This window comes from Engraulis encrasicolus, chromosome 11 (assembly GCF_034702125.1).
Source record: "Engraulis encrasicolus isolate BLACKSEA-1 chromosome 11, IST_EnEncr_1.0, whole genome shotgun sequence".
Classification (NCBI taxonomy): domain Eukaryota; kingdom Metazoa; phylum Chordata; class Actinopteri; order Clupeiformes; family Engraulidae; genus Engraulis; species Engraulis encrasicolus.
In genome coordinates this window covers 36,425,721-36,435,720 of record NC_085867.1, presented here as the reverse complement: position 1 = coordinate 36,435,720, position 10,000 = coordinate 36,425,721, and the positions used below count along the sequence as shown (strand labels likewise).

The window sequence follows — 10,000 nt, the reverse complement described above, 5'->3', positions numbered from 1 at the left end:
CCTCCTCCACAGCCATACCATGATTATGCTGTTCCACCGCTGACACCAGAGGGACAACTTGAGGCGGCACGCAAGCACATCATAGAGCAAGACAAGTTAATAGCACAACTTAAAGGGACATTGTGTGAGATTTTTATTTGTTTATTTCCAGAATGCATGCTGCCCATTCACTAATGTTAACTTTTTCATGAATACTTACCACCAGCATCAAATTCTAAGTATTCATTATGACTAAAATTGCACTTTTCATACATTAAAAGGGGGATCTTCTCCATGGTCCGTCATTTTGAATTTCCAAAAATAGCCATTTTTAGCTGCAAAAATGACTGTACTTGGACCATATTTGAAAATATTTGTTTATTACTTTCATGTAAAGATCAAATTTGGCAATAGGCAGCCCAGTTTCAATGTGCAGCATAGTTGCAGTACCTTTTTTTTTGACCATTTCCTGCACAGTGTCCCTTTCAAGATAAAGTGTTCAGTGTGTCAAGATTCCAGTGATGATAGTCAGATGTCATTTTACACAGGATTCCCAGACTATGCCACCTTTAAAGCTGTATATATGGCTCTATAGCCCACAGCCACAAGCATAGTTGGATGGAGTCAGGCTTAAACAAACAGGGGTACAGGTCATTAGACAGGCATTTAATATCCCCAAACTAGCAACTATGGACCAGTTATTTCTCTCTCTTTCGCCTCAGACAGGGTTTTGCTGAGCAGGACCTTGCGGTGCGCTTTGGTGTGTCACAGTCAACTGTGAGCAGAATCTGTGTCACCTGGACTAACTATCTATACATTTTAGGATCTCTCCCCATTTGGCCTTCAAAAGCCACAGTAGATGAATGTATGCCTACTTGTTTTCAAAACACTTACCCAGACACCAGAGTCATTCTAGACTGTACAGAAATATATGTGCAAATGCCTAGTTCGAAGGTACTTAACTCCGAAATCTATTCCCATTACAAGGGCAACCCAACTTTCAAAAGGCCTGATTGGTATTGCCCCGTCTGGTGAGGTGTCATTCGTTAGTGACCTGTACACAGGCTCCATATCCGACAAGGAGATTACAGAATTGTCCGGCATCCTGGCAATGCTTGAAGAAGGCGATTTAGTCATGGCAGACAAAGGGTTTCTGATTAAGGAAATGCTATCAAAATGAAATGTCTCCCTTGTGACTCCACCCTTTTTAGGCCCAAGTGGCACTTTCAATGCAGATGAAGTACCAGAAACACAAACAAGCGCAAGACTTCGTATTCGTGTTGAACGTGCGATAAGGAGAATAAAAGAGTTCCATATATGATGGCGTCATACCCATGACACTAGTAGGCTCTGTTAACCAGATGTGGGCAGTGAGTGCAATGTTAACAAACGTCCAAGGCCCATTATTCTGAAATTATGAAAAATTCAGTCACAAGTGAAATAGGAAACATACATTGAATTGATGTTTATTTCTACAAATCTCTCATGCTTTAAGTGTGCATCATACAGTAGATCATCTTATTATACTAAATAATATATTATTATATAATAATGTATTTTATTATGCATACATCACTTCTCTCTGAAATTGTAATAAACAAATCTGTGAAATCCAATCATTTGTTTTGTTTACTGACTGACTTTTTTCTACAGTGCAGGCAGGAAGGAGGAGAAAAAAAAAACTATTGAGTTTAGCGTTCATCTCTTGGTCATGGGAAAGCTCCACCTGTAATAGATCAGAAAACAAAACATTAGAAAAATGTTGTTTACAGCATATGGGTCAATGACATTTTTTTGTGTGGCAGAGGTCAGGTGATGTAATCACAGCTAGAACCATATTGTATTAATTATTTAAATTATTTGAATACTGAAATGTACCACCCTGATACTGATATGTTTGTTAGATCCATATTGAGGCTTACAGTCCTCTTGGCGCAAGTAACTTAAGTAATGCAACTGTAGTGTAATGCCATGCATTTTAAATATTAACATTGTAGTGTACGGGATTATTTTGAAAAGACAGTAACATGTGATCAGTAATGCATTACTGTTTTTGAGTAACTTGCCCAACACTGGTAATGACTAGAGTAACTAACTAACACCAAAGTCACTATGACTTCAGTACAAACACAAATAAGGTGTGGTTGTAGTACGTCTGCACTAGGCTGCTCAAATCAGATTTTCTGTCATAATTGAGATGGCTAAACTGGTAGTATTAGCTGCTGATGAATAAGCTTTAATTGCGCTATCAGGCTACACTACTCTAAAAGGCAGCCATCAGTCTGCTACTTCTCCACTCTACCCACCAAAGGCAACTACGTATTTGGTCAAAACGGACTTAAAATTGATATAACAAACTTCTTGATTACTATCCTAGCTAGATTGGAATGCCCTGTAAAGCTAACTCTTGGGCACTAGTTGCTAGCAAAATAGCTATGCAGCTTAACAGATATGCAGCACTAGTCCAGGATGAATGTGATGCTGTATCAGTCCAGGACTAAAGATAAGCAACAACACTCCAGGATGAATGTGGCACTGTATCAGTCCAGGACTAAATATAAGTAACAGCAGTCCAGGATGAATGTGGCACTGTATCAGTCCAGGACTGAAGATGGGTAACAACACTCCAGGATGAATGTGATGCTGTATCAGTCCTGGACTAAAGATAAGTAACAGCAGTCCAGGATGAATGTGGCACTGTATCAGTCCTGGACTAAAGATAAGTAACAGCAGTCCAGGATGAATGTGATGCTGTATCAGTCCAGGATGAATGTGGCACTGTATCAGTCCTGGGCTAAAGATAAGTAACAACAGTCCAGGATGAATGTGATGCTGTATCAGTCCTGGACAACAGATAAGTATTGTGCATTTTTTGACCACTGTGTGGTCAAAACAGGTACTGCAACTATGCTGTTCATTGAAACTGGATTACCTATTGCCAAATTTGATCTTTTCATGAAAGTTTACTAAGTAATGAGGTAGGCTGAAATGGCCCACGTATAGTCATTTTTGCAGCTAAAAATGGCTATTTCTGGTATTTCAAAATGTCGGACCATGGAGAAGATCCCCTTTTTCATGTATGAAAAGTGCCATTTTCCCAGTCATAATGAATACTTAGAATTTGATGGTGGTGGTAAGTATTCATGAAAAAGGTAACATCAGTGAATGGGTGGCATGAATTCTGGAAATAAACAACTAAAAAGTTCACACAGTGGACCTTTAACAACAGTTCCAGGATGAATGTTCTGTAGAGTAGAGTATAACTTGAACGATCTTAGAGGGAAATTAAGGAATGTTGTATCGGCCTTGGATTAACAAGTAGTAAGTAGTAGTAAGTGAGACTGATGATGAAACATGGTCCAGGACAAAAGTGATGAACTAAGCTTCTGCCCCTCTATTTAAACTTTGATAGCACAAATAAAGGTGTGGAAGTAGTACGTCTGCACTAGGCTGCTCTAATCAGATTTTCTGTCATAATTGAGATGGCTAAACTGGTAGTATTAGCTGCTGATGAATAAGCTTTAATTGCGCTATCAGGCTACACTACTCTAAAAGGCAGCCATCAGTCTGCTACTTCTCCACTCTACCCACCAAAGGCAACTACGTATTTGGTCAAAACGGACTTAAAATTGATATAACAAACTTCTTGATTACTATCCTAGCTAGATTGGAATGCCCTGTAAAGCTAACTCTTGGGCACGTTGGTAGTTGCTAGCAAAATAGCTATGCAGCTTAACAGATATGCAGCACTAGTCCAGGATGAATGTGATGCTGTATCAGTCCAGGACTAAAGATAAGCAACAACACTCCAGGATGAATGTGGCACTGTATCAGTCCAGGACTAAAGATAAGTAACAGTAGTCCAGGATGAATGTGGCACTGTATCAGTCCTGGGCTAAAGATAAGTAACAACAGTCCAGGATGAATGTGATGCTGTATCAGTCCTGGGCTAAAGATAAGTAACAGCAGTCCAGGATGAATGTGATGCTGTATCAGTCCTGGGCTAAAGATAAGTAACAGCAGTCCAGGATGAATGTGGCACTGTATCAGTCCTGGGCTAAAGATAAGTAACAGCAGTCCAGGATGAATGTGATGCTGTATCAGTCCTGGACAACAAGACAACACTACTAGTTGTGAATCAAACGGTCAATTCCTAACTGATATAAAACTGAATGCAGTAATGAATTACAAACTATGGCACAACTAAATACAACCTCAAGGCATCCCTTCTCACATCAGGCTGGTTTTCATCCACCTCCATGGAATCCGTACTGAAAAAGAAACACAAAGGACAGGAGAGTCACAACATACACAGGGCAACCGTGGCCTAGTGGTTAGAGAGTTGGTCTTTAAATCTGGGATTTGCAGGTTCGAATCCCCCTGACCTCTACTGACATCTTCATGGCTGAAGTATCCTTGAGAAAGGCACCTAACACAGCTCATTGACACATTGCTCCAGGGACTGTAACCAATACCCTGACAAACAATAACCAAGTCGCTTGAATAAAATTAAAGTGTCAGCTAAGTGAAATGTAATGCAATGTAATAACATCAGAGTTTGAAATCTTTGGCTCATGACTCAGGAGGACATGATCAATGCAAACAAATAATTTATATCTCCAGCACATAAATTAATTCTCCAGTCTTTTGTCTAAATTTAAATGTAGGCTATTCCTATGGTGAACTATTCTCTATTATTTTTATTATTATTATTATTATTATTATTATTATTATTATTATGAGGGTTGGTAGACACATGTCAGTTGAATATTGACTGAACAAAGTAACCTCGGTCTGCGAATGATGATTCTCCTCTTTGGCCTCTCTGAAGTCCAGGCGAACAAAGTTACCACAGCATCCTTTATAAGCTCTGTGATACCACGGGCGGTCTTTACAAAACACTGCTTCTCAAAGTGCTCAGAGCAAACCTTGGTCTCAGCGTTGATCTGTAACCATAAATACCAGGCAGGGTATGCATTTTAGTTCGTTAGCAAAACAACTTGATTTTAGCACAAGTAGGCCTGCCCTATGCTACTGGTTCTGGTAGCACAAAATCGGTGGCCATCGGATCGCTTACCATACAATTAAAAGCATAATCTTGAAATAGCGATCTGGAAATATCATATGAATGTAGCGTTGTGTAATTACACATTCATATTTTTTTATTTCATCGAGGCATTCGCTTCATTAGGCTACATGAGTCATGACAAGTTTGGCGAGCTAGCTTATTTGTGCTAGCTAATGCGTATGATTGAACACAATTTCGCATCTTACCTTGAAATATGGACCAGGATCCCTCTTGACGTGATTTATCCATTCACGGCGAAGTGCCTGCTCTTTGGGGAAACGGTGGGAAGTCTGTCGGTAGGATTTTTTCTCTTTGAGGACGCACATTTGGGCACACAACACTGAGGCGCCATGACAGCTGGTGCGTTGCCGAATGCACCCCTGAAGTGTACCCCTCAACGTCTTTAGAACGTTCTGGGTGGCACAAAATAATGCGAATATTTGGAAATGCTAGTCGCCCTGTTGATGACGTACCACCTCTAATGATCCCACCTCTAATGACCCCTGATTGGTTGGCTATAACATTAATCCTGGACGAACGTTTTCACATCGGTCCAGGAGTGTTAATTACTTGGCGATATCAGATCGTGCCCTCTCCTCTTCTCTTCTCTTCTCTTCTCTTCTCTTCTCTTCTCTTCTCTTCTCTTCTCTCTCTCTCTCTCTCTCTCTCTCTCTGTGTGTCTCTCTCTCTCTGCCACAATTCTCTCTCTCTCTCTCACACACACACACACACACACACACACACACACACACACACACACACACACACACACACACACACACACACACACACACCGTCTGTCTGACACAGGCACCTGTATTACTCATCATCATCATCACAGCGTTGTGCCAGAGATGTCCTGTTCAGCAAGCAGCTTACCAGCTCACCAGACATACAGGGCACCAGTAGGCCTACACTGCACTGCACTGCACGGCATTTCGCAAGGCCTGCTGTGAACGCTTGCCAACATGAAAAAAAGCAATGAAAACAGCTTGCACAGGGATTTTAATGATTGACACCTTTGGCACGCAACACATTTTAAAACAAAAAAAAGTTTGTTGTCGCTGTCAAACATTGTTTGCTCTTTTCTTTTCTTTTCCTTTCTTTCTTTCTTTTTTTCTTTCTTTCTTTCTTTCTTTCTTTCTTTCTTTCTTTGTCTTTCATGTATGTCTGTGTATGTAGGCCTATTTAGGTGTGTTAGGTGTGTGAAGGTGTGTGTGAAAAGTGTGTGTTTTGCTATGCAGATTTTTTTATGCGTACTTGCGTGTGTACTATTTGACAGAAGATTAATGTATGACAGGACCACTCACAATAGTACATTTAGTGTTTTTCTCCCTCTCTTGATAAGTCTATGTCACATTAAAGGCATGATGACACATCATATCAAACTTTAATATTGATGCCTGCAGAAGACAAACAGTCAGACAGAGCCCCAGGGCCGGATTAACGCACAGGCTAGATATGGCTGCAGCATAGGGCCCCCCACCTGCTAGAGGGCCCCTGATTTCCCAAAAGTGAAAATTTGCAGAATTGAAATTTTGAGAATATTGGAAAAATTCATACATCGTGTTGAGTACAGTTGGTAGACATGTTATCCTGAATTTCTAGCTTGAAATTATGACACTGTCTACATACATTTTTTCGCGAAATTTGTCTTGTGGGGGGGCCCCACAGCAACCTGTAGCCTATAGGGGCCCTAGGCCATCTTAATCCGACCCTGCAGAGCCCACTCATTTGACTTGACTCGCTCAACACTGATCTCAGGCCTGTCACTCCCATGTCAACTCTCCTCCTCATAAACTCTCCTCTCATTTACTTGCTTTCCATCTAAAGGCTCTTATTTTGACTTGTGTCAGGTTAAGGCTCTGAGTCGATCAGGGTGAGGAGACTCGAGCGGCGCCAAATGCAACTCTTCAGATTACTTCGCCTGTCACTCAAATGTAATTGACGCGCTGACATTAATTTTCCTTGGAACTCATATCTGTGGTGTGTGGTGTGACTTCTCTCAACACCACAAGCAAGAGAAAAAGTTTCAACTTTCAACATATAATCCTCAGGCATATGCACTAATTCACACACTAATATATACACGCCCAACTACACACACACACACACACACACACACACACACACACACACACACACACACACACACACACACACACACACACACACACACACACACACACACACACACACACACACACACACAGTTTGACACATCACATGTGTAACATTTTCCCCATATCTCTATTTAAAAAGTACATACTTAGAATGCCTGCATGTGCTGTTGTATATATTTTTTTTACTTTTCTGTTTTTATTAAAGAAGTTACAGAGTGAGAATGAGGCGCTTCAAGACTTTTTTTTCCTCAATAAGAATGATGAGTGACAGTTAGGAGTGCCAGTCATTACACCTGAGGAAGATTCTAGAATACACACGTTTAGGTGTCGGGTGTCAGTTTCATCACCTCTGCCTGACTGGATTCATTAGCAACAAAAAAAGAGAGAGAGAAGAAAGCTGGAGGGGAGGGGGGGGAGTGATGGCGTGAGGTGGAAGCTATACAAGCCAGTTGGCTGGTTTATTATGACACTAGCTTGTCAGACAAGACACGACAGCCCTCCCTCCACCCTTACATTTCCACACATGTGCGACAAAAAGCAGAGGGTCAGAAGAATATAGCTACATCAAGCTAGCCGTTGTCTCTTGGCTAGCGTTGTGCTGTCGGTTAGCGTCTTTGGCCATGGTTTCAATAGACACTTGTTGGGCTTCTGGCTATGGCTTGTTGGCCGTGTGGTGATCTGGTGGCAGGTCCAGATGGTGAGAGATTAACTACTTAATCTTACCGCCCATATTGCTTGATAGTCTTAAAGTAATGGGACTTAATGAAGCAAAAGTAAGTCTAATATATCTGTTTTGAGGCAATATACAGGGCAATATTTTGCAGCTCAAACCATAATTATTGAAACTTGAAGTTATAAAACAGCCTCAAAACAGAAACGAGAATCATCATAAAAGTTGTCTTTATACAATCATGAGCTAACTGCTTTGTTAGCTTCTTAATTTTACAGATCAACCACCTGACAAAAAATCTACTTTTCTCTCACCCATGCAATTATAACTCTTGACTCTGACAAAATATGTCAGCTTTCTCTGAAGTTGAAATTAGCACTAACCAACGCTAACACAACCCTTTTGGAGGGAGACCTCCCGCAAGACAGTTGCCATGCAACGGATCCGTAAAACCCGGTCCCTTTAGCTTTTCACGACCAGGATCAAGACTCAACTAATTTCACCATACTCTCTCCTCATCCCTCTCTTTCCCTCAGCTGTCTGTTTCTCTTCATCCGTCTCTATCTGCTCTGTTCTTCTGTCCTGTCCTTCACTCTCCTTTCATCTCATCTCGTCTCATCTCTCCTTTCTCTCCTTCGCGTCTGCTAATCTCTTTACTAGTCTGTCACTCTTCTCCCATCTGTATGTCTTTCTCTGCCCCCCCCTCCCATCTCTCTCTCACTCTCCCTCTCTCTGTCTCCCGCCTTTCTCTTTCTCTTTCACACTTTCGCATTCTCTATTTCACCCTCCCTTGTCCTCTCCCTTTCTCTCTCCTCTTTCTCTCTTCTCCTTTTCTCCCCGCGGCTCCGCTTTGAAGAGGAGCTCTCTGCAGGCTGTGTAAAGCTGTCACTGCCGCTCTTTGTCTGGGCGTGAGGATTAGTGAACCAGACGTCACCCCTCAGCCTCACTCACATGATGGCTGCCAGTCAGACTTTCGCTCTCTCTCTCTCGCTCTGTCTATATCCCTCGTTCGCCCCCCTCTCTCTCTATCCCTCCTTGTCCCCCTCTCCCCCTTCTCTCTTTCTTTATGTCTCTCTCACTCTGTCTCTCTCTATCTCTCTTTCTTTCCCTCTCTTATTATCGCTCTCTCTCAATTTTCCTTTCTCTCTCTCTCTCTCTCTCTCTCTGTCTCTCTCTCTCTCTCTCGTTTGGGCTGATAATCGCTGTGTCAATGAGGAAGCCGCGGGCGATGTAGGAGACAAGGGGATTTTCTGGGGAGTTTCATGTGGCGATGTCAATACCCACACTTCAGTTCAGTTACTAGAGATACCGTCAAAGGAAACAGGCTCTGTCAGTGACCCGTCTTTGGTATACTGTCTTTTGCAGCGCTATAAGTGGCAAAGAAATAAAAAGTCGAAATGGCGTATGATTTAGGCATACATATGCTGTAAAAAATTCTGAGGCTAAAAACAAAAGAGTCTAAAAGTGTCTATATTCTGTTCTGAGGATTGCCACCTCTGTCTGACAAACTGTCATAGCCTATCAATGATAATCGATCCGTTTGCTTGTAAACAAAGCCCCCCTTCATTCAGTGTTCAGGGGAACTATTTCCCCCAGGAGAAGACCATTAAAGAGCAGGACAGGTGTCATTGATAGTTCTGGCACTGATTCACAGTAACTGAGAGACGTTGGCAGTGTCAATTCTCTGTACTTGGATGATTACGTAGCCTACATCTACTTTTTTATGAATTACTGTAATGTTTAGCATCCGGAAATTATGATTAGACAGCATACCATATCATTTTATATGGAAGTTTGTCATATTAACGGAAAAAACTCACACCACTGCAGCTACACTCCCATTGAGTTCTTTTCATCTAAGCACTCCCATGCTTGGATGTCAGTAGCAACTCTGTCAGACACTCACTCACTTTGTTCTTTAATAATTTCCTTTGTTGGCCTTGTTTTGGCTTACAATGCTGACGCATGCCCCAACCTGCTTCTGGTGCTTGTCCTAATGATCTGTGAAGAGGACTCAGGCTCATGCGGGTGGTTTGACTGGACTGGGATACAGATGACTGATTATGTTCAATGGCATGTACTGCACCTCACTCAGCTAAACTTCTATCCATGCAAATAGGCATACAGTTTTATCAAAAAGGGGGTCCAAGGCACTCTTCT

The 10,000-nt window shown here is 41.7% G+C and overlaps 1 long non-coding RNA gene across 1 annotated transcript in view; it reads left to right on the top strand.

The window, feature by feature from the left end:
- Positions 1–85, top strand: part of LOC134458299 (uncharacterized) — a 941-nt gene extending 856 nt beyond the window's left edge. Inside the window, exon 3 of the long non-coding RNA XR_010036560.1 lies at positions 1–85. This exon is cut by the window's left edge and continues 10 nt beyond it. This is a non-coding gene — a long non-coding RNA (uncharacterized LOC134458299).
- Positions 86–10,000: the final 9,915 nt, after the last annotated feature.